Raw genomic sequence first — 27,431 nt, 5'->3', positions numbered from 1 at the left:
GCGTTGTTTTATCGCTATAGCTTGCTATAGTTATCATGTCGCTTTATTTGACTTTGCCAATAAAATTAAGTCTTATGAGACATACGTCATTTTGCGCGTAAGATGAACATTTTGAAAGAAACTATATTTTTGAAAGAATAAAAGAAAATATATCTTTAATTAGTTATATATATTTTTAATTGTGTAAATAATGCAATAGAATGCACGGAAAATTAAAATTACAAGATCTAACATGTTTACGATGGAATAAACATTGAATCTAAGGCACGGAAAGCAATAATTTAGCATTAAGACAAAGCTTGTGATCAGTGTAAGCTTCACACTCTCGAAAAGCGGCGATTCGGGAAATTAAATGGAAACGTCAATAAATGCCTCGGAAATATTCTCCTCGTAATATCGGTTTTACGACCGTGCGCACTCGCGAGAGAAAAATTTGTAATTCCTCGTGGGAAGAAACGTGCATCGTCGCTGCCACTCGTAAATAATCCCTTCCCATGGCGAGAGATGAGGCTTAGAATTAGCTGCAAGACCTTAGTGATCTGAATTGGATGTTGATATTTCTTAAACGGCAAGTGTTTGTTTGCAAATCAAGATCAAGAAAAATTACTTGCCGAAAATAATAAGATTTCACTATTAAAATATTATATTAAAATATTATTCCGATATAAGTTCACACGGAAAAAAATGTAATGTAACAGGAACTAAAATTCTAATAAATTTTATAAAATTGGCAGATCCATCTAGGAACAATCGCCCACTTGTATAAAATTTACATAATTTTTCTAGAAAGTGAGCGTCATCGTACAGCTATATTATAAAGTACTTTTTACACATATTTTATTAAATAATTCTATAAATATATCTCAACAGAATTTATCAACAAATATTTTTTGCTGTAACGCTAACAAAATTTATTTTATTGCGATAAAAAATAGAGTTGTTTGTGCTTCCAATATTGAGAATGATTTACTTTATATATTACAAGATAATAATCCTTTAAATGGATTTACTACAATTGTAATGTTTTTACCTTTCACTTCTGATATTTTTACTTTTAAGCAAGTAAAGTTTGTCATAAATTTGATAAAAATAATCAGAATATTTTTATTAATTTTGTATAAAGTTACTTAATCATTTTTCTCCGTGTAGAGATCACGTCATAATATTAATAAATCATTGTCATACAATTGTCAGACGTGTGTCAATATGGCCAATATAATTAGAGAATTAGTACTCGATAAAATTACGTTATAGAATTCCTCGATTTGTTTGACAAAGAATTTGTATTCGATATTTGTAAAAATCAATAAATAAATAGTTATGTACATTTTATAGCTCATTAAGAGCTATCTGAAGCCGCATTGGTCTGAAAAGGGAAGTTGATCGGAATATCCGAGCATGGATAACGTGAACCGAGAAGAATGCAGTCTATATTGTACCATGCGCGGTAATTTTCAGCGTTAAATTGCGAACGGGTTAAGCTACTTGTATCAATTTTTCAAAACGTCTGGGCGACCAACGCAAGAAAACTTAATATCTTATCTGAGCCGACTTTGCAAAAGCCGCTCTGTACGTCAGATATTAATGAAAATCCGTCGTCGACGGATGATACAGATTTTGTAACTTGCAATGGGAAAAAATCGAAGTTGCGTTCATGCAGTATGCATGTGAGAATGTACTTATTACTCAAAGTTCGCTTCTCTTCCTCTTTCCATTTTACGGAAAATTTGAAATTCTTCACCTGCATAATTACAATAGTGCTGCCACTCTTATTTTGTTAGAAAAAAATTGTCGGAGACAATTTTCATCGATTTCTTGAAAGCGTTAGAAAAGTACAGTAAGCAAGCAACGTATTCGACTGTTGTTAAGCCGCATTGAAGTCCTTATTGTCCTCGTTGTGAGTATCTGGCAGATGCGTAACAACGAGAGCATAAAACAGGCGGTCGAATTCGTTCGCATTCCCTAATAACTTCACACACCTTGACAGAGAAAAGGCCACGAGGTCGTAAAAGGTAGCAACGACAGTGAGTAGCGATAGTAGCAGATATACCGACATCCGTAGCTGGACGTAAAAAAGTCGTGGAAATAAAAACTCAGCGTAATTATGTTTACGAGCCGCGCGGCTGCGACAATATAACTGCAGGAAGGAAGGCGGTGGAGGCGAAGGATGGTCGGACGAGAGGAGTTGCAGGAAGGAGGACAGAGGAAGAAGAAGCGGAGACGAGGGAAAGAACGACGAAGGGTGACGTCATCAACGTGGTTGCTGTAAAAATTGGAACTGCTGCCGCGCGTATGTGAAAATTTCATAGTCGCCGAATGACGCGCAATTTTCTCGGTAATTCCGCGACCGAGCTCGAACACGACGAAGAATATCGTGCTTGTACGAATAGAAGTTAAGTAACATATCGCGAAGCGCAAGAAGTCTGCTTGTACGAATAATCTGTACGAAAGATCTGTAATAGAATTCCTCCATTCCAAAGACTAGAGGTAGATTGTCAATTAATATTTTTGTACGGAATCAAATATGGTAATCGAAATCTTTGGTAAATGGCACATAGATTCAACAATGAAATCAAAATAGCAGAGAACAATAATTTCTATCGATATCAATCGATATTTTAAACGGAATAAGCGCACGGCGCGATAATCTTGAGAATTAATTATAAGAGCTTGAATACAGCGCGAACGTGGCGAGCATACCGAATTGACATCGTTGCATTTTGCAACGGCAATGCAAGAAGGTTGAGCAGACAGTGCGATTTCATTTCTCATTATTGCACAGTTAATTGCTAATCGATTCTTGTACCGCTACAGTTGCCAATCACGATGTGGTACGACCCTGAAGAGAACCTTCACAGGTAAAGCAACGATTCTAATCGTTTCATCGTTAGAAACAATTCTTGCAACGTATTGCTTCCGCCGTGCTCTAACTTTCTGCTTGAGGCTGGAAATGGCGTGAGCCTTCGAAAAGGATCATCAAAAACGAGAATGAGAAATGAGCAAGTCTATCGATATTTTATTTTGTCTACGATTTTTTTTTTATTCATTTTGATTAGATTGCTATGTCGATCTTCCGGACGTTTTGCGCGAAGCGAATATACTCGAATGAGATAATAAGAGACTGCTATTTTTTATTTTAAATTCACAAGCTTCGAACCGTATAGATGAATTACACAGTTAAATAAGTTACACCATCTTTACATGATAGCTTAAGGGTCTATGCAATTTCCATATAATAATCGTTTTTAGAACGTTCGTAGAAAATCGCTTCGCAAAATCCAATCTGTCGAGAAATCTGACATCGATCGCGCAACTCCTTATTTACTAATCCATCGTCACGGCAATGTTTCGCTTGGTCGAATCTTCGTCCAAAATCGCGACTCAAGCTTATCTTACTTTCCTTATCATTCTTCAGTGTATCATCAACATCCACTTTTCGCAACAGAAGCGATATCCATGGACCAACGCGTGTACGCCAGATTGTGGGTGAATGTGAAATATATTCGCGTTATCGCCTGGCGTACTCCGATCTTCTTCGATCCTGCGATCTACCATATCTTTTCTCGAACGCGCTGTTATCCCCATCGTAGGCGCATCGCATTAGTTCTGCATCGTAGGTACTCATTGAACGGCTACTATACCGCGATGCAACCCCGGCTTCCTATACTCCGGTCCCTATTTATAAGACGAGAAACATGACGAGGAGAATAGCGGGAGAGGAGGGCGGGAATGAAGAGCGTTTCTAAACGGCAGTTACCGTGTGGTCTGACAGATCGTTGGATAGATAGATCTCGCCGTATCGCGAAATTCGCATCGTACGAGACGCCTATAACTTTAGAATTCTGCGAATACTTTTGTGATACTAATCTCGCTGTTCTTCGACCATCAAATTCTGATCTCACGATGTTTTAAGCTTTCAAAAAGCTGATTATAACTAGCGGATCAATTATCTGTGCGATTATGGATGTGTCTAATTAATTAGATTATTCTAATAACATAGCAGATCTGTATACATGTTTAAACTGAAGATAGATATGTACCAAAATAACTTTAAACTGAAGACAGATATTTATATTACAACTATCGTTATTTATTAAGAGTCTAGAATGGGATTCTCTTAAAAGTTAAAAAGTAATGCATAATTGATCAAAAAAATAAAAAAAAATTGAAAGCAAATAAAATAAAAATTACGATAATAAAGATAAAACATAATAAAATAGAAAAATAGAAAAAATAAAAATTGATAAACAGAATCTAATAGTATACGCAAAGATGAACTGCATATTAACAGAAAAGAAAAGAGAGGGATGCACGTTTTATTATATTGTTTATTTCACGTACAATATGCGAATAGATGGCTTTAAAAGAAAAATTATTCTTCGAGTTTATTATTTCAAATAAAGCTAGATAACTAAAATGTACAAACAGTCTGCAAGACACACACACACACACACACACACACACACACACACACACACACACACACACACACACGCACACGCGCACGCACACACACGCACACACGCACACGCACGCGCACGCGCACACACACACACACACACACACACACACACACACACACACACACACACACACATAAAGAATATCAATGATACTTTCTCGTACATCGCCATAGATTATCTTGAATGGAGAAATACGAGCAATTTACCAGCATTCTGTTCAAATGAACCGACGTTGTAACAGGTGAAGAGAAAGAGAGAAAGAAGCAGAGAGGATCCGTGTACTCTACACGGCGCCGAGCTTAGTCCAACGTGTATACGCATATCTAGTACCACGTGCATCTAAGTCCTAGTTCAAAGGATTCAAATTGCCCTTCAATCTGCTAGTGCTTCACTGCTCTTCGACTGAAGCACTTAGGCGGTCCGTAGTCGGCTGAATCATGTTTCACGATCCCTCTTTACTGTCCGTACTGAAGCTCTTAACACTGTTCTCGTTCACTCGCGCGCACGTACTCACAACGTTAAGTGGCGCTTCGTCGGTAAATCGATTCCACCTCGAGAGGGTTCTGAGAGAAAGAGAAAGAGAAAGAGAAAGAGAGAGAGAGAGAGAGAGAGAGAGAGAGAGAGAGAGAGAGAGGGAAGGGGAGGGGGAAGGAGGAGAGATGGACATCGCTTAAATCGGACGACGATATTAATCCAACAAATAGGCACTAGATGGTTATATTCCCGCGATTTGATCAAACTCTAACGGGCCATCGATAACAGCCATCGATTGCGTATGCTTTCGATCATTCTGTTTGACTTCTAACATTTCCATTTGTTTATATGTGTTTCTCATGTTAACGCGGCGATTCTCTCTACATAGGTTTGATCAATGTAAACCGATCGTTCAATTCCAAACGGAGATAGAATCACCACTTACATCGCCGTGAAATGACGATATTAATTCCGCCAATAGTACTGTATGATTAATTTTCGATATAACATCGATAACATTCATTTCATCTATTTTTCATCAATTTTTTGCTCCGCTTCAATTAAAAAAATTTTCTATGCGGATATGTCATCGACGATCAAATCAAGAAGAATGATTTTAAAAATGATAATAAAAATATGATAACAAATGTGAAAAGAAAATTAAGTTTACGATCTGACCGACATAAATTATTATATATATGTAGAAGTTATATATATGTAGAAAATTATTAGATATATGTAGAAATAACGGAAGATTTGGACACAGACATATTAACAAGTAAAATGTCACTTGCTTGAATTGGCCGGGAGAGCCATTAGACAGTTCGGAAGCGAATGTATTGTCAAGCTGGCTGAACTGTAAGATTAGGCAGCATATATAGAGTATCCAGATAGGGGCTAAGTAGCTCAGTGGCAAAAATAAAAAATTAGTATAGAAAATTAGGGACTTCCTCGGTTAGAAAATCCAAAAATGCTCTGATATTTTTCTCTTGTTATCGCTTACACGCTCCTGACTTGTTGACATTACAGCATCTATAAGTGTCATACTAAAACACCAACACAAAATAACTGTAACAAAGAATTAGTAATCTTAAAGAGAATTATTAATCTATTACAATATGTGTCATGTATTACAATATGTGTGATTATGAATATCTCCGCGAATTTCGGACACATATTATTATACAACAATCTTTCTGTTATTGACTCCTTGTTACTGTTATTTGGTAACAAAGTTGATGTTGACGGATGCAGATGCTAGATTTTAATTTATCATTTCGCGACATCACTCTACTAAGAAATGATCGCTTTTCCACTACCAGAGATTCAGAATCGTCGATACGGAGATACAATTCTCGAACGATCACGATCCTCCAGATCATTTCTCATCGAGAAATGATCTGGAATTGAGAAACTGAGAGGAAAAGTAAAAGAAGAAAGCTGCATGGATGAGCGAAAGTGGGAGATAAAAGAAGAGAATTTGCTCCTGGACAGACTCGGTTCTATTGTGAATCCTCTGATAGATTCAATCGTGTGGTCGCTGCCGTCTCTTATTGGTTGTTGCGAGCAGTGCCAAGAGTGACATTGGGAACTCTTCGTGGGAATTCCTCCAGATCACTTCTAATTAATCAATTTTGACTTCGACTTTTTCGTCTTCACGAACTAATGACGTAACGAATGAATGAGGATTTAATCAAAAACGAAATAAACCGCATGGAATCTATAATATTGTATGTGATTTTCTTTCTGATTCTCTGAATAAAAAATATAAGTTTCAAGATTTTTATTCATATTTATTAGGTGTACAATTTTGCTTCCGCCGTTTTTTTTCCGAAATTTGAGGCTTTATTGTAAAAAACTGGTTATACATTTATGATTCAAAGTATTGTCCATCGCTGGCCACTACTTTCTCCCATCTTTCGAGTAGTGTACGAATCCCGCGTCGAAAAAACTGGTCATCTTTTGAGGCTATCCACGAATCGATCCAATTTTTTACTTCTTCATAAGACCGGAAGTGCTGGTCAGCCAGGCCGTGTGCCATTGATCGAAACAAGTGATAGTCAGAGGGAGCAACGTCTGGAGAATACGGCGGGGGTAGGACTTCCCATTTCAACGTTTCCAAGTATATCTTGACCACTTTCACAACATGGGATCGAGCATTGTCATGCTGCAAAATCACTTTATCGTGTCTCTCGTTGTATTGCAGTCGTTTGTCTTTCAATGCTCGGCTCAAACGCATCAATTGCGTTCGATACCGATCGCCTGTGATTGTTTCAGTCGGTTTTAACAGTTCATAATACACTACGCCGAGCTGGTCCCACCAAATACAGAGCATGACCTTGGACGTCAAAATCACCGTTCTTGAAGCGTTGAAACCACTCACGACACGTTCTTTCACTAATAGCGGCCTCACCATAAGTATTTGAGAGCATTCGATGAGCCTCAGCCGCAGATTTCTTCATATTGAAGCAAAAAATTAAAACCTCCCGCAAATGACGAGAATTTGGCTCGTAAACTGACATTTTCAATCGAGAATAATTTTATGATGCAGACACAAATCGACTAATGTTTCTGTGAGGTTATGTTGACAGATGCCCAAGTTTATTGTATGACGTCTATGATCTATTTATTTAATAATCCGCAACATATTTTACAAGTTATTCTGTTAATAAATAAATTTAGAATAAAATGTTTATTATATCCTCGAGTAATTAACTGTTATTGAGAAACCGATAGGCAATCTCGGAGATGTTTTCCACTTAAGATACCAAAGCGCATTATAGCGTTAGGAAAGAACTATATGAGAGCGAATTGTAGGTGGAAGGTGAAGAAGATGAAGAAGAAAGAGGGAATGGTTATCTTCTCGTACTTCGAAGATCTCGTTTAGATCGGAATCGGATACTCATGGTGGAGACGTCTAAATCGACACGCGGAAGAAACCAACGACCGACCGAGTCGAGAGGGGGAGAGAGAGAGAGAGAGAGAGAGAGAGAGAGAGAGAGAGAGAAAGAGAGAGAGAGAGAGAGAGAGAGGGGTGAAGGTAGAGGAAAAACAAAAGAGGATAAGGATGAGGATGACGAAGAAGAAGAGGAGAATGGAAAAAAGGCAGCAGCTCCTCGCGTGACTACGTTTGAACGTCCGACACGTAGGTACACGTCGAGGCCTGTCCGTGTTTATCAACCATCACCCTTGGCAAATCACGCGGCGGAAACGTAGACGAGCAGCCGTTCGACTCTTTCGAGCAGTCGAAGAAGTATATTTCGAAAAGAGAAAGCAATTTGTTTCTATTTCTGCCAATTGGCAGTTATCGATCAAAATACAGAAGCAAGATCGTTATTGGAGATTAAGTTAATTGATTAATTATCAGCGAACGATAGGTTTAGTTTTGGAAACCTGTATGTGTAGGCAGATTACCAGCAAAAATTATGTAAGTGTATTTTACGTAATCGTACCCAATTAAGTTAGGCTACTAACAGAACCAGTAGCACTCTACGCCTTCGTCACTTTCTCGAGGCAAAAAGGTCAATACGTTTGTCACGCGAAATATCTAAGAGAAACATGAATTTGTGAACACGCGAGTTGCTACTCGTTAGGAATTCATAATATATCTTCGGACGGGAAAAATATAACAGGCCATACGGGTGAGGTAATATTCGCACGAAACTTCCGCGGGGAAGGACACTCAACAATAAAATTTCTCGCAGAGAGACCAAGGATTTCCTCGAAGCTCGATCTGTAACAGTGGGAATTTGTACGAGGAAACCAGCGGCAAATACCTTGCTCGGAAATGGAATGAGAGGAAGAAGAGGAAGAGGAGGAGAAGGAAGTGACTATATTGAGGAGGGAGAAGAAGCGTCAGATTAATACATCTTATTTATATATCTTGGTAAATACAGCAGCGATGATAACGAGAGATATACTATTACCAAATTCTTGGTACTTTGATTAATTGATCAGTATAGTAATAAAAAGGTTAGATCGACAAGAGAAACAGGAAAGAGAAAAAGAAGGAGTCAATGATTTCACTCGAAGCCCTCTCATGTTTTTAACATTAATTTATTGCAACTGTGATAAATCATGTCGGTGATTATCTCATTTATGATGGTGACATCACTTTCTCTTTTTGATCTATCTCTTTTATAACTGTAAGTGAAAACTTTTATGCCAAACAGTGACAAATAGATAAAAAAATCCAAATTCTCTTCTTGAATCACTTTTCGGTATCTATCTGTTATCATCTATTATCGTGAATTTTCATCAACAGATTTTATTATCCAGAGCACATGTTGCATCAACTTGTCTGAGAAAAATCACTTGTGGCATAACCTAGCATATGTATTCCTATCCTTCGACTTGTATGTTAAATGTGATTCAGAAACGGTTTCTTCTATCTTGTCAACGACTCAACAAAAAGTTGATTCGTTCACACTGATATCACATTGCCAACCGAATTGATAGCCGTTCCTGTGTTTAGTCGCGGTTGCTGGTGACGTGTGGTGACGCGAATGAGTAACACCGAAAGCATGACCAAGAACGCTGAAGACAACGGAGTAAAGCGATTTATCTAGCGGCGCATTAGCATAAACGGGCGGCGTGTTATGGCGCGCATTGGGGATACTAACATGTAGCGTGGCGCTTACCTCTCATGGAAAGTCGACGGATTCGCGCTCGAGTGATCTTACCACTCAATCGGCACCCTGTTCACACCTCTGCTGAGTCATTCGGCAGCGGGATATCACTTATGTCACGGCTATTGTATGATTCTGCTGCCAAAGTGAACGTCTTCAGTGTATTAAATCGAAAATATTATATATATATATATAATTATATATGTATACATATGTGCGCGCGCGCGTGTGTGTGTGTGTGTGTGTATGTGTGTATACACAGGATATACTATTTTAATTCACTGCAGTAAATATCTCGAAAAATATGAAAAATAAGAAAAACAGTGAAGGGATATATTTTAATAACGTTGTTTTTTTCTGGAGGTACGAAAAAGATATAAAGATCCATTTTAAAAAATGAAATTATGATTTTTTTTTTACAAAATATGATTCCTCTAATTATCTAAAAGCATTAAGAGAGATATAAAAAAATCCACAGTTTACGAAAATATTTTATATTTTATTCTGATACATATTGACACAAAATGTTAAATATCTCGTAAATTATTAATTTTTTGATAATTATACCTTAATACTTTTATGAACAGAATAATCAGATGATTCAACTGATATAAAGAAAACACATAGTTGCTTATTTAAAAAAATTGTTCATTCTGTGTACATATTTTTTTGAAAACAACTATGTATTTTCTTTACATCAATTGATTATATGCATATATATATATATAATGCATTTAAGTGTATTAAATTATTTCAAATGCTTCCTATATTTCTGTTAATCTTCTCCTTCAGCCACCAAGAACTTCAGAACACACGATTTGTTTTCTTTACCGTGTCACTCTTTCTATCTCACAACGACAAGTGTTTCATTCGCTCGGGGATAGCTAACCCGAGGACCTTAACGCGCGATAGTTACTGCAACTTCTACTTTCTTGTTATTTCTATTTTCCTTGCCTTTTGCAGCTTCAGAAACGGACGGGTATCGCGTTACTCGCAATTTCCTGGTGTCCGGAGCACGCACGTGGACCAAGCGGATGATTCCTTGGGAGGGGCACGCACTTAACTGCACGGATACAACGGTTGTTTCGTTGCTGGATGCTTCGTTTTTGGCTTACATATATATATATATATACACACATACACACACATATATCTGACCCTGCCTCGATCTCTTTCGCCTCGTTAGCAAAAAGCAATGCATGCGATAGATATACCGGAAAATGTTGTCTGATACTCTTCCCGCCTTGTACCTTATCATATAGTAATTAAAATAGAAGTCTACCTACCTCTCTAAGACATACGAGTATCAATTACAAATAGCCAACACGAATCGGGTTAATACGTGAGCTATTTTCAATCGTATTTATCTGCAATTTTAGAGTAGCCGTCAAGAATATATCGCACCATTGCTTACTAAAAATATAAAAAATTATTACTACATAACGCTCCTTAGGCGATAAATTAAAATATCCTAATTATGAACAGGCGATGAACCAAGAAATTCGATAACGGCATCTTATCCTACGATCATTTATTTTTGATGTTTCAGTTTCTATTATATGATTACATGAATCCTTTTATAGGATCAAAAATGCCGCAATACATGGATTTCGAGTGCGTTGAGAGCACCAGTTATCTGCCAAGAAAACGGATTGACATAAATCATGATAGTGCTTTATATTTCTTAATAACACAAGAAATGCGGATATATCGCGTTATCTGCATAATTTTCCGAATGTTCGGCCTGCATATGCATCACTAGAGATCGATTCGAGTAAAGAAGAGAGGTTAATATCTCGATTCACACAAAGTGCATAAACTCAACCATGATTCTGCAAAATAATCGATTGTTTGCTTTCATTAATATAATTAATTTCAAATCAGAAAATCAGATCTCTTCTTGAGTTGCAGCGTCGATTTGACTTTATGCCGAAATATTGTTGTAATTGCAAATATATAAATTTTAATTAGTCATTTTTAGTTAATTTTTTCCATAATATAAAATAAATTTACGCCAAATATTTTTATTCTTTTCAAGAAAAGAGTTTCAAATTAGTTTCGATGAATGAATATAATACTTAATGCACAATATCACTCTTGTTCGCTCTTTATTGAATCGTTATAATTATACATTCGATTATAATATAATCGATAATAATATAATCGATTATAATATATTCGATTATAATATAATCGTGATAAGTTATCCGATTATATATATTATCTAAAATATTTTATATTGGATAAAATAATTAGTTATATTTAATTTCGCAGTGCTCTAAAATGACATTACATGTGTTTTAACGATGGATATGTTTTACGTATACTTCACAAGTCGATCGAGTTTAATCTGGTTAAGCACTATCATGAATTATATATTATAGATATACATATAGGTATGTATACAAATAATGCGCGCGCGCGCGCGCGTGTGTGTGTGTGTATGTATGTGTGTGTATAGTAGTAGAATAGTGTTGGAAAGCGTATATCTATCTGTGGATAAAATTACTTAATCTAATACGATATGCCGATCAATGGATATTACACCGGATAAGAAACCAACGATCTGGCTTTCTGCTTTTAACCCATCCGGATGACCCTGTTAGCGAACACACCCTTGGAGTACCCTTCCTATTAGTGTTTGCAAGAATTCATACTGCTCAACCTGTTTAAGGTTGAATACATATAAAAGCGAGAACACGCATAGATTCTAGTCGAAGCCTTTTTCACAAGCACAATAAATGCTACATCCCCTTATAAAAAATTATGACATAGCGAAACGCGAGGACAGTAGATGACCTTATCGCGCGTCCAGTTATATTACACTCGATTCACACGAAGCGTTCCTGATACTTTTTTGGCACATCTTTTTACATACTTGCAGCAACGTACAGACATATGAATATATCACATTACTCATAATATCCAATATGTCCGATTTACGCGGGTTCGATAGAGAGGAAGAGATATACAATGCGCCAGAAGGGAAACAACGAGCGAGCAGGGACATGAGGAGGAGAGCGCGTAAGTAGCATTAGTCGTCGATTGCTGTGCTTTTATTGCTGGTAATATGCCGCGTGGATAGCGGAATGCGCGAATTCTTCGGAGAGAGAGAAAGAGAAAGATAGATAACGAGATAGAGAAAGAGCAACAGGCTGCCGGTACATGATGCTGATGCCGCTGGTCTGTACGAGTCGCTACGGGTACAGGAGCAGCGACCGAGCAAATGTCGGCAGAGGTGAGGGAACTGTGGGCGTCCTTGCCCCGGGGGACAGAGACGTACAGGGCCTCGAGGAATATAGAATACAGCTGACCTCTTAAGCGGGACAGCTGTGTGTGCTCCAAGCCGATTTTCAAGCGAAGTAAAATTCCTTCAGTTATCTAAAAACGAGTGTCTATCGTCGAAAATTCTCGAAAACGAATTGACATTTCAACTTTTTTTTCTAGTACTAATCTTAGCAGGAACAATTTACTCTCCACGTTTTTACATTTATGCATTTTCCTAACGTTTGCGAAGAAATTTATAGTTACTTGAATAGCCTTTCACGAGGACGGAATGAGATAAAAACATTAGAATTACGCCCCTTACATAAATTATATTATATAATTATACATATCATGTAAAGGCGAAGATATAAGTTTCTAAAAAAAGTTTGAGTTATTTGAATTAGCCTCGTGCCTCAGTGAAAGTGTAACATTCATTGTTCCTCTTTCTACGAGCGAGCCTGCTGATGCAGGTGTATCTTCCGGTAAAGAAGATCGGCAGGGAGAGAGGAAAAGAGAACCAGCCAGTCGGCTACCAGTTAGCCCAGGTCAGGGCTGCCCGCGAGCTACAATTTGGCATTTCTCCTGGATCCTGCCGAGCGTAATTTGCTTAGCTCTGCTCCGTCAAGAAATCCGAAGAGGTCGATCGCCGGTCGATGCAAAATGAAAGACGGTACACGCGATGGCGAAAGTAGATGATTATACAATCAGTTTAATGATACATAGGTGTCTTATTGATTTGGATAATGAAAAGATGCATATGGAATCAAAATAGAATTCTAGCGTTCGCGATTAATTTAAAACAACGATAAATATAGCGAATATCTTTAAGAATTAAACAAGAATTCAAAGATTAAATAGTTTAGAAAATGTTTAGAAAATGTTGTCCAGAAGATTGGTGCTGGATATCTAAACGAACAAGTATATTTCATTACATTCAATAATTATGGCAACGTCTTGATTCGCTTAAAAATTGTTTCAAATTTTTCAAGAGACTTTGGCAAAGACCTTAATGAAGCTGATGCACCCAGTGGTAACATATAGGCTAATATGCACTGCGCAATCTGTAATGCTATGCCAATACGGCGCCCGTGCAATTTTATTATCGACGATGTTAAGCGCTTGATTCTGACGAACCTTCTTCCGGGCTTTAAGGCCGGCTGTTATGCCTGCCGCGCCTTTACGTAGCGGATGCGGCCCGTTCCCGTTTCTAGAGTCCGGTTGCCGGAGGACCGTGCACGAGATATGCAATCTCTGCTTTATCGTTCCCCCTCTGGTCGCTCTGAAATTCCAACCACGCTTGATCTCTGATCCTCCTCCGATGATGATCTTCGATGGTGTTTCGGACGATCGAGTTCTGTCTACGCGATAACGAATCGGTGATCAACACACTTCCGCGATGATCCTTTTCGAACACATATAAGCATATAATTCGAACATATTATAAGATACAGCTTTTAATAATCGCCATTATCGGATTTGTCTGTCGCCCATCATAATCACGTGCCGTCTCATAACGGTACGACTAATTAATATCTCTCGCCAGTGCACAGATAATTCAATCATGTTACCGGCATACAGCGAAATTGGATAAGATAGCTGTTGATTCCGCGAGATCGACTGACGCGTTGCAATCGAGAGCTCCGTGCATCAACCTTGGAGGTCATCTTACATAGACAGAAAAGAGAGGAGAGAAAACACGTTGCTATATTCTCGTTATATTTGTTATTCTATTCGCGGAGATCTAAGATAAAACACAAAGGTGTTGGTTCGCATTACACGTGCTCACAGTTATTATTACGGTCTTGGGCAAATTTGCGTTACATCTCGAATCATTTTCCGCATTGAAATTTCCGCGTTAAGCTTGCACAAACGACCGAAAAATTTCAGAAAACATCTCAACGTATGCTAAAAACTAATAAGATACTCCCGATATAAAATCGTCGACAATTTTATTCTTATTCGAGTTTCAATTATGCAAATATTTCAGATATTGATTATTCTGTTTCTTGTATTTCGACGTTTTGTTTCTACATCGCATTGTTGAATATTTCTACGTCAATTGCCAGACGGTGACAATTAACATCTCCAGCGTAACAGTCTCGAAGGAAGGACTAATGAACTTTATTAAGTGATATTTATAAGCCGGAAATAATATTTCCTTATGTAAAAAATACTTGTAGAACTTACATACGGATTCTCTTAACGAGGCACTCGTGACTTGTATAAATTACATTTCCATTTCGACAATTTTGATTCTCTCTCCATGGTCCATATTTAACAAATGTACTGCCTCTTTAAAGATCATTGTAGTTCATTAAAGTATTTGATATACCATTCAAATTTCCGATTTTGCTTCGGTACAGAAATATGTATGCTGCATATGCATCGATGATATGTGACTGTACAAAATGGAAATAATCGTAACATAGTGAACAATCGATTTTAAACGACTATAACAAATGGCAATCCGATAAGCTACATTGGACTAACAAGTTGCAAATCAAACTTTATTTCCTTTTCATGAGCGAAATAATGTGATAAACATTTTCAGAATTTGTAGAATTGAAATTACATGATATACGTACAACTTTGGATCTATTCTCTTTAATTATATTATGTTTTCCAAGCGTAGTTATGTGACGCTGCGTAAATGTGAGTTGCAAAGGTCTACGAGGCGGTAACGCGTCCATCAAGATAAATTATGAGATGAAATATCGCAAAGAGTGTCTTGCGAGAATTATCATTCTGAACGATCGTTCTCTATCTAATTGTTCGCGCTGCAACATCGCGTTTTGAGGAAGTCCACAATCCAGGAAGGTGTAGCCCGGGGTTCGCGATAAGAAGCAGCAACAGCTCGTGAAGGTCTCGGGACCTTAGGGACAACGGTTCTTAGAAGTGCAAGAGAGCTGTAATCGTTTCCCCGGCGGCTGCAGTAGTATACGAATCACTGTCGGCAGAAAAGTAGCAGCCCGCGGGCTCCATAATTTCCGTAAATACACAGTGAAAACACCGCGCGTCTCCTCGCCGCCATTCACCGCGTCTCGCTTCTTTATCGGGACGAGGAAGAAGCTGGAGAAGAAGAGGAAGCTTCAATAGATCCGCCCCGCGCGCAGTTGCCGGTCGATTGGAGTCAAAAACGTGCGCAAACACTCGTTGTGCGGTTTCAGCGCACTGAGAGAAAAGATTTTTGTTAATTTAGCAAGCCACCAGTACCTTTAACCGGCCACCGGTGGTAAATATGTACAACAAATTTTGTTGTTGTGTTTGCTGCTAGTCTGCTATACCAACCAATTATTAGTAACAGAAACAAATTATATAGAATCTAATCTATCTTTTGGATAGACTTTAAGGCTCATTTACGTTTATAGAATTCGTAGAATATAATCATGGAGTCTTAAGTCGTAGGAAACCGACCGAGCACAGTCAAATGTAGGAAGAATACTTGATTAGAATTAGTCAATTTCTTACGATTTGGGATCCTGCAATCGTCTGACTTTTACATATATATATATGAGCCTCTTATTTGCTAGCGATACTATTGATTTATTACATTGACAAATTAACAATCGTAACAAATCGATCGGTTTTTTAATAAATATCACATTTGCTTTCCCTTGATTCGTTCCTATAACAAAATCTTTCTCTAAGTGCGCGTGTACTTTCATGTGGTATCTTCTCTAAGTTTTCAACTATATTTAAATAATTTTGAGTTTTATTTCTTTAAAGTTATTTACGGGGATTTCGATTCTTTCTCTTTTTCTCTATCATCCTTAAATACTGATAGTATAGAATAGTCAGAATGCCGTATTTAAATTATCTTCTTTCAATTACATAACTTATGTACCTAGTTGATTTTCTTGAACATGAGTGAAACTCTTATTTTTGACGTAATCACGAAGTACATGGAAGCTGATCGACTTCCGTCTCGTTAGACGGGCCACGGTTGCACTTTGACTGACTCCCGTAACCGGGCACGGTACGCTGACGGTATGAACGATAATTTATTCGGAATGAGATGCAAGTTAGAGAGCGCGCGGCGCAAAGTCGTGCAGTCCGATCGGCGACCAACCGTATGACTTTCTGTCCGCGTGCCGGCTCTGCAGACCGAGAAATCATTTCTCGGATCAGCAGCGCTGTAAGAGGCGAGACGAGAACTACGGGCGGCCACAGACACGTGGATTCGTTCCTGTCGTCTGTTGTTGTGAATGAGAAGTTTATCGTGCTTCTTGGCGAAAAGCAACGCGAAGCTATGCGAAACAATCCGCGTCTTCATCCAAAATCAAAATTTCGATACTATACATAATATATACCTATGTGAGAATAGTTTGATAAGTCAGTGATTTTTTTAACTTGAACATAAATAATATAACATTTATATAAAAAAAAGCAGATGTAATTTTTATGTGTGTAGTATTAATGTGATAACTAAATTAGATTATTTTCGGACTTTGCATTGGTAAATAATATTCTTTTCGCGAGAAACGTAAATATAAATATCGTAATACTTTTTTAAGATAATCGATATCATGACACGTAATATATTATTCACAATCACGTAAATATGTTGCATAAATCGTGCGAGTTGTCCGATTCATCCACATGTCATTCAGTATTGAAGGCTTTCAACGTCAATGCTGGCGCAAAATTGAACCTTTCATATACAGAATTTCCTATTAGTGAAAGACGTTGTCGTTATGTCATTACGCGTTGAATTCATTTGTTTTTTGCTTGATAGGATTATGAGGCATGAATAAGGGTGTCATTACATACGGCGTAACTTACATCGACCAATCATATCGTTTCACTTGAACATCAGTTTCTGCCTAGTTTCTTTATGCTTTTTATGCTATTTTGTTGTTATGCCAAAACATGATGGAACCATCGAATGCATCAAATTAAATTTCTGCTCATTTTAGCTTATTCTGTCTGAAAAAATGCATATGGGTTTCGATTTTGCAACAATATAATTGCGCGTCCCTTTGCATCACGTGGAAAGTTTAAACCAATCGAAACCTATGTGGAACAGTACAATTATAGATCTCATTTTGCCTCTGTGATAGATTTCCTAATCATCAACTTCAACATTTAATATCTCGGATCACAGGACAGAGCGATGCTTTTTTTTGCCAGATTCTTTCGTTTTATGCAAAAACGCGTCGAATAAGCCCAAGAATGATCTTTCTTTCTCTCTTTCTCTCTCTCTCTTTCTCACAAGACACTTCCCGATTTTAATTATTTATTCGATCATCCGCTCATATGTACGCGATGGAAAGATGCCGTTCCCCATGAGGTGTATTTTTCGAGAAGCGTAGGTTATGAAAACCAATCGTTTAACATTTCTTAGAGTGTACAACAGAAATTCTAATCAGCAATTGATCGCATTTCTCTAATCTTCCGTGAAATATGCCCAATCCCATATGTGAATCCCAGCTTTCAGAATGGCGTATTCTAATAAATAAAATATAACGTATTCTAGTAAAATTACTAGAATATGCAGGTTACGCTTACGCAGATTACGCCTCATGTGACGGCATCCTAACAGTCAGTGTACATCAGGTACAACTAAAAGAAGTTCTAATATTCTTTTCAAATGCGATCTAATGATATGAGCGTCAAGAAAATCGACATAAAACCATGCGATCAAGTACAGAAAATAAAACGTGGAGAATGCGTCCAGAGCAGGTTGAAAATTGACGATCGCTAGCCGAAAACATTAGCGTTAACGAGCGTCATTATAGCATCATTACGTACGCCAGGAAATGCGTGAGACGAGAAATTTAAACTTGGAATCTACAAACTGGTTTGGTGGCGTCCCGCGTGGGCGAAATGTCCTCTGACCCTTAATTTAGCTTCTTCATCAATCTGGAAGCTTGATAGCTCGCAATCCTTTGCATGGCTACCATATCGCGCTTAATTTAACGGTACTTGTAACATCGAAAGTTGAATTTATTGAGGCTATTACCGATTTCAATACCTGATTGCAATAAATGTAAAATGTGTATTCCACATTCCTCAGATTATACCGGATTACTAACCGATTTCGCAAGCAAATAATTATTGTAATTAACATCATTGTACAGAATTCAGATAATCGTTGATATATCCGAGCCGCTAATTAAACCAATGATTATTTTATCCGTACGAATATTTTAGCATTCAATATGGCCTCTTATTATCATTCTTGGTTCATCTTTCTTGTTGCTTACTTTCATTTTGTATATTGAGGTTACGATTCGATCTTTCATTTTTAATAACTAATCACATTTTTAATAACTAATGAAGAATTTAATAGGTAAATATCAAAATATTTTAATTTCATTCAATTTGAGAATAAAGATATTATAATTTTTGACATTATATATCTTGTATTGCTCTTTTGGACTATTTTTCTTTTTTATTTTATTTTGCAAATTAAGAGCCTATATATATTACTTATTGATAAATATTTTAGCCTAACTATTCCTATCAATTAAAAAGAATAGTAATATAAGAGACCAACCTCAAACCAACATCAAACAAGTCATTTAATTTGATATATGTACTCGATAGCTTCATCCTTGAATACTAGATTAACTGATTTCACCCGTCATTAACATAGTCATTAACACATTCTAATAGTTTATGGAACGACAATATGGGAGAAAAGATGTTTCATGATTGATGATAAAGCGATGGTTCATGATTCAGCACTTGGATACCAATGTAAACAGGTACTCTGCGAGAAATCAAGTCGCGAAATATTCCGCAATGTGCAAAATATCGTGGCCTGTATTCACATACACGTGGAATCGTAACTTCGTAGTATTATATGTATCTTGCTTGGGTTATCGCGAATCGAAACCTGCGATATCGCCATTACTTCCTCGTTCGTTTTATTATAACCCAACTAGCGAACTCTAGGCGAATACATGTACCTCGTTGCACTTCGAAGTACGTTCTTAAATTTGTTTATACAGAAACGTAATGCTAACGCTTTATGTCCGACTTGTAAGACAACGCGAATTTTATACATATGCATTATAATTTTATGCATCGCATTAAATAGCATGTAGTTGCCTCCTGAAATACGTAAGTGATATGTTTCTAATTGGGAATTAAAATATTTAGAACAATACTTGAATCTAATAAAATACTGAAGATACATCTAGTACTTTCTTATTTCAGGAATATCCATTATTGCAAATTGATACGTTGAGATGTCTTCTTCTGCATATTTTACAATTTGCTTTCGACATCGTTTCAAGTCGCAGCGCTGCTCCCCAATCTCTCCCACGGTGCGTGATCGAGCCTGAAAGATAGGCCAGTGAACGAGTTCAAGCTACGGAGGAAGACCTCCGTAATGAAATCGGCTCGCATCTGAAACGCACCTATCGCGGGGAACTCGGGGAACGTAGCAGCAACGAGGCGACGTGGGATCGTCCTTGTCTGCGCTCCCGCGGCCCCTATTGTTTGCACTGACGACTCCGCTTTGCTCGCTGCCAGCGCAAGCAAACATGCATGTGCACGAATATCAGAAAGTAGTTCGCTTTGCTCGGTGAATTGTTTCACCGCGCCGCATTGAATCGGGTTTTGTTCTGAGTAACCCAGAAAGAAAGTGAATTTCTGCCATAATTCACTATTATAGTGAAGAATTATAAGCGCAATATGTGTTAATATTTTCAAAGGCAATTAATTTTCAATTAAAATTTTATTCCAATTTTCCAACAATATATATTCTTTTCTTAATTATTAATTATTTTATATTTTAAGACAAATAACGCGTTTTCAATAACGTGATAAAGATTAGAGAAGTTACCTAAAATATTTAATTCGTTTATTTCACTATTTTTTAATATATATAATGTCTGATAGATTTCGGACTGAAAAAGATTCGTCGTGATAAAAGAAATGAAAATTCCACTGCAAAAACGATATCCACTTGTTGCGTAAGTGAATAGATTTATTGGCTGGGAGGGAGATGCAACATCGACTTCGATTTATTCTTTGCGAATTGTTCAATATCGAAACAATGACCTCTGGAAATCAATATCGGGTGCAATCCCAACCGAATGTTGATCGAAAACGTGTGCTCAGTCTTTCGTGCTTTTTTCACATATTGAATATTCTACGAAAAAAAATGATGTTATATCAACAATATTATTTTAATTGAAAATACTTTTGTCTATTCACAATAACAGTATTAATGAAATAAATACTGCTTTTATATTTTTTTATATTTTTTATATTTTTCATATTGTTATTTGTTAATACTATTATCGAAATAACAAGATTGTTATCGACTAAAATAATGCTGTTGATAAAACATTATTTGTTTTTTTTAAATTTTCCAGTTTTTTTTTTATAAAAGCAAGAACTTAGAAACAAAACTATTAAATATTTTTAATTCAGCCTATAATTTAAATTACATTTTAATAATTAAATTTAATATAAAATTGAAAGATTAGACGCGTAGATGTACTGGAGATTTAAGAACAATATGTAATATACACTTTCTCAAGAGTCGAATAATCTTCCCTCGCACGCTCAATCTCGCGAAAACTTAGGCATGAGTAATCATCGTCGTAATCATCATATAATAAACACGTATGCGCAACTTTATCTCGAGCGTTATCGCGCGACATCGATTTCACAAGATGTTCCCAAGAAGAGGCATACAATTGCGTGTCTTTTTTTCGCAATTGTTTGTACTATTCATGTTCAAAAAAGGAAGTGATGACGATTTTAACTATAAAATCAAAGTGTGCAACGTACTTTGAGACCAGCAATCAATTTTATGCAATTCGCAAGCTAATAATGTGTAACTCGATTTAACCTTCCACGTTTTACGTTCAACGTGCTGGATTTGCGTGTTATAACCATGTCACGAGATCGCAGGCGATATTTTCTTCCGCGGTTGCTAAAGAAGTGCGGACGAAGGTCCCGCGTTATGGTCTTAAACAAAAGGGACATTAAGCGTGGTGCAACACCGTCGATTTCCTCTCGTCGCTCCTCGTTTTACGGTTTCTCAGGCGGAGGGAGCGGGGAGAGGAATGAAGACTGAACGAAACTGAAGAGAGCTGCTGCCGCGATGCGATGGGAACCGCGAGATAGCTCTGCCCACATTGATTTTCAAGAACGCCAAATTGCAGGAAGCGAGAGGTCAGATCGACCTGCCACGGCGGCGCAGTGTAGGCCGTGGGGAACCGGCCGAAGGTACAACTGCCAAGAAGGATGCACCTGTACACCTGCGACCGACTCGTCCGATGGCGGTCGACTTCGCTGATCGCCGAATGCGGCACTTCCGGAAGCCGTTCACCAGCAACTTTTGTTGCAATAAAATTTCGCCGATATCAAAACAATCTGACGTCACCCACTTCGAGAAAAAAAACTTTATTCTATAAAAATACATTTCATAAAGAACTTTTGTCGATAATCATTCCAGGCTCGTATTAGTAATTACAAAATAATCATAATAAAGTCAAAATATGATGAGCAAATTATTATGTTTATTTATATAATTTATTAATTTATTAAATCATGAGTGCTACATTTTAAGAATCAAATATTTCGAGTAAGTAAAATTTTATTTATACAATGTATCGCTCTTGAAGAGTGCTGTATTATCCGAAATGTTCGGTTCTTACAATTAGAATGTGAATTTCGTTCATGATTTAATTAAATTATGTAGATAACCATAATTTTTTTTTTAATTTGGCCTGATTGTATTATAATTTTATCGAAATGCAAATTCATTTAATTAATTATTCGAAGCATTATGTTTTGATCGTTTGATTATTAAGAGTCAAGAGAAGGATCACAAATAGGAGGGGAAAAGAGGAAAGCGTGTGCACATTGTATGGCAAAAGCACATAATACGTCTACCCTAACCGGTACGGTATGGTTAGTGGAGTGCATGCTACTATCAAAGCAGCTGTTTAATTGCGTTAACTGGCACGAATGATAACCACGATACAAGTGACACCGATTTACTGTACGTCAAATGGCGATAGGATCTTGTGGATTTAGTGAAACACGCGCGCTTAGCTGGGATCGAATTCCCATGCAGTCACGCTTTCGATATCGCGCTTGACCGATCGCGTTAATTGAAAATTACAATCAACAATTTTAGCTGACAATTTGTTACAGCCTGACAATACTTATGAGAATTATAAAAATATTATCTCCTTCTTTATGTTTTTAACATTGAGACTGCGAGAATAAGATAGAAACTGAAAGCGTTTCGGTTGACCCGCATCTTCAAAAACAATAGACATCTCTCGCGATCTACGATCAACACAATTTCATTTCGCAATTACTTCGGCGCAGCGTTTCCGACTGCATCAGCACGCGTTTCGCATACAATGCTGCTATAATGTACTGCTGCTGTTGCCTTATGAAACATGTAAGCGACGGTTACGAGAAGGCAAACGGTTAATCATCCATTTCACTTTTCATTATCTCACCGATCTAATTTAGCAGAGCAGATCAAATTACCGACTTACAAAAGCGTTAATAGTCGTAAATAAAAATGCCACGTTGTTATATATACGTTGCGCGAACGATGATGGAAAAGCGAGAGGTAAACGAAGGGACCACAGGGGCAGACCAGGGCAGACGTGCAGGGGACATACACGTGCGTGTACGAGAAGAGTGTGTTGCTCTCGCTTGGGAACTCGACACGGAGCACGTCCTTGACCGGGTCTATCGTGTGACCGATCTCCGGGCGCATCACAATGCCTCCCCTTCACCGTGCCCGCCTCCGACGCGACCCTCTTCTGGCCCGAGACTCCGCTTAACCGCGCGCGCTTCGCACCGACCACTTTGTCTCCGTTTGAACGCAACCCCGTCGCACGCACGCACCTATACACGTATAATGTATGTATGTACATACGTGTATATGTCGCAGCACAATGTCGTCCTAGTAAAACAATACGAGATTTAGCACGTTCCCCGTTTTTCGCGACTATTGTTCGCGTGGTATTAATTACCTTGCGACGCGCAATATGGGCGGGATAATATTTTTTGTAGCCACAAAATGCATTTCACTTCGAGTAATAACTTTGACGATGGTTTGTGCCATTTTTAGAAATGTTCCGACTTTCAAAAGATTGTTCTTTTCAAACGCGATTTTAAACTGTTCTTTATTTTGCGAAAAAAATTTTGTTTTTTCTAACTAAAAAGCTGTTTTAAATTAATCTCTTTGTAAAGAATACTTTTTTTAACATGGAGAACTATTTCGAAGATTTTTTTTCGACAAAAAGTCGATTTGTAGCGAATTGATCTGGAGATCGTACACTGTTAAAAATTTCATAAAATTTAATATACTTTTAAGTTACACAATTTGAATTTTTAATTTCATGACATTCGACGACCACCACTGATCAACTTTACTCATTATTTATTACTTTGACAATTTAGTCATAAGAATTAATGATTATTATTACACACTTATATATGTTATTGCGACTTAGGTACGATTTTAAATTTATAACGTTTACACTAACATTGATCCAATAGGGGTTAAAACGTATGTATTCGTTTTACTTAAGAAATATATAATTAGAAATATAATATTAGCACATACAACTAGCTTGACTCGTAGGTCCTTTCTATTATTATAAATTTAATGTATATTTCAAGAAAATTATAATTGAAAAGTATATTTGTGTACATGCACATGAAATTTAATGTATTTTTCAAGAAAATTTATGAAATTTAATAAACTTTTCATAAAATTTTATGAAAAGTATGTTAAATTTCATAAATTTAATGTATACGTTCATTACACTTAAGTAACTATTGTAACTTAATTTTCAGTTAAATCATTTATTACTTTTAATTTTTTTGTTCATAATCATTTACATGTAAAGGAAGCTCGTGGTTACATTTCTAACAGTGTATATCCCTAGTGCTTTTTAAATATTTCCTCGCGGGCATCCCCTTTATTCCTGTCGTTCTAAAGATCCATTACGCAGCATCGATTTTTGTATTGCAGGCGTTGTCGTAAAAGGGTGTTTCCCGGAAAGGAGATTGTGCGCAGTATTAAAGATCATGAGAAAGGCAAAGCTCGTTTTCTACCAACAAAATTACGTTTGTTGAATGCACGCTTAACTAGCAATCTATAAACGCGATAAAGATGCTATTTCGCGATCAAATTATTATCGGTACAGGGCGTAAACCGCAAGAGCACTTTGGCATACATAGAGATCATTATTTGGGATCAATAGCCAATATAGATATTATTTTTTAATTAAGTAATAAAATAAATAAAATAATCTAGAGGCGAATACCGAGTTACAATCTACAAATTGCGCTGATTTTTTTTTATCTTGCCGTAGAAGGAGAACCTCTGTTCATAGTTAAAATAGTGGGAGTAGACGGTCTCCAGTCGACATGCGGCGAGGGGGGGAGGGTAGGCTGAGACAATGGAGCATTAAAGCTACGGCGTGGTTTTCTAGACAGGAAATTACAGGGATCACGCGGAGATTGACAGAAAAACGGCTTTGGCGAGCTCGTAGATAGCAAGCGCACGATACACCCCCGATCTCGTTTCTCTCTCCTGACGTTTCAGCACACGTGAGAATCACCCTTTCCCAGTTCTCAACGTTCTCATGAACGTTGAATCGAACGAAGAATCTCTTGAAATCTTTGTAATCCCCGCGGCTATTAATTCGAATTGAAAAAGTTTACGAAAAAAGTTTGCGAAAAAGCAATGTATATTTAAGGGACGATTAATAGCACGATTAATAACAACACATATAATTGGAACAAAAAAAGAAAATATGATAAATATAATATATGTTCTTAATAGGCACTGATCTCAGTTATTATGTTGATCTCGCCATAACTATCTTAAGCCTATATACATCCATGAGTATAACGTCTTAATAATCGCACCGACGGGGGAAGGTTTCCGGGCATTCATGATTTACGATGCACTTCATTATCACCAATCGAACCGGCCGATAAACGTGCATCGCGAGCTATTGCGCACTCTATCATTCGACCGAGGGAAAATAAAATATCTTGGTTGGGCACGAGAACGGTATATTTGCGTCATCGAACGCAGGTGCGTCTGGCAAACGCTATTTCTGAACCAGGAACCGCGCAACCAGTTTACAAGGAAGTTCGAGAACTGAGTTCCTTCTAATCGCCCAAGGCTACTACCAGGTCGAACACGCAAAAAGGACGAAGGGCTATGAAACAATGATACAATTGCACTCACGTGCCAAATTGACCATATGTCAAGCTCGACGCTCGATGAGTTTGTTGAAGACTTTAGCTTTAAAAAGTATGATATGGAACGTTTTTTTATAATTTGCTCTTTATTTGACATGTTATCAAGTTTTTCATGATTTAAATAAAAGCAACTCTCTTTTTGATTTCGATAAGAACATGATAATTTTTATTGATATACGTCACAATATCCGCTCATCCGTTTATTGTAATATCGTTAAGTTTACATAAGAATATTCTTCTCATGGTTAGAAATAGAATTGATTTTATTTGCTAAATCGATCGTTGGATGATACCTGTGTCTCGACTCACGGAACGTATCAATCAATTGGAGTAAACGTTCTTTTTGTATTTCAGAGATTTCCAAACAAGTTTAATAATTTTAAATACTTGAGTCATTTTATTTCTCACTTAAATCTGCATGGAGCCTCAAGATGGCTGTGCAAACACTTTAAATGTATCCCAAGAATCTAAACAGCGAGCTACGCCGTTCCCTGCAATATAATCGCATGACAGATATCTTGAACGATACGGCGGACACACAGCGCGGCTATCCGGCCGCGATCTCTCTGCGCTTGATTCCCGAGGATTCTTAACGCTGCTGCAGCCTAACTCCTTACACGAGAGAGACGCCGATGACGTACGGCGTCGTGGCTATCCATTACCGAGGGAACGATAAATTCACCCCGACCGCGGCCAGGGTTGACCGGGTGAACCAGCGAAGTGCGGCGTGTCGTACCGCGTGCTCGATTCTGCCGGGTGGTGGGTCTCTCGGCTAATAAAAAAAGTAAAGAGAAACATGGGGGCGAGAGAAGGGAGAGAGAGAGAGAGAGAGAGAGAGAGAGAGAGAGAGAGAGAGAGAGTAGGTAGAGGAGATCAAGCGGGATATTGGCAACATTAAGTATAAATGCAACCTACCGAGATTTATGCCTGTCGAGGAGAGGAGAGAGCGCCGGCGAGAAGAAGAAGAAGAAGAAGAAGAAGTAGATGAGGGAGTAGGGGAGGGAGGATAAGCACAGAAGGGATGAGGTCGCCGCGAGGCGTAGCAGAGGACCACACGGAGAGCTGGGCCCGCTCGTGGCTCGTGGGGGGCCCTTACTTCGACTTCGAGTCCCTTCGCAGGTTTCTCTATCCTTCTCACTCCGTCTTATTCCCCTTTCTTTGCATAACTGCGATTTGCTGCGATGTCGATACCGGAAGGTAATGAAAGGGAAACATCGGTGAGGGCAATATCCAAGATTTCTCGAGCAGTATCCGATTATCCAAGGAGGTAATGCAAGTCTAGTGCGTTCGAAAAATTTATGTAGAAAAATATTGAAGGTTGACATATCTATAATTATAAAGTTACTCACTATGGAAGTTTAGATATCTACATACTGATTTA

At 37.7% G+C, this 27,431-nt stretch overlaps 1 protein-coding gene across 1 annotated transcript in view; it reads left to right on the top strand.

Moving 5' to 3' along the window:
- LOC108689589 overlaps window positions 1-27,431 on the top strand; it is a 106,706-nt gene that overhangs the window by 25,195 nt on the left and 54,080 nt on the right. The gene's annotated exons all lie outside the window — the stretch shown is intronic.

Source organism: Atta colombica, unplaced genomic scaffold (genome assembly GCF_001594045.1).
Source record: "Atta colombica isolate Treedump-2 unplaced genomic scaffold, Acol1.0 scaffold27, whole genome shotgun sequence".
NCBI lineage: Eukaryota > Metazoa > Arthropoda > Insecta > Hymenoptera > Formicidae > Atta > Atta colombica.
Note: the sequence above shows the minus strand (reverse complement) of the source record. Positions and strands in the feature narration are given on the sequence as shown.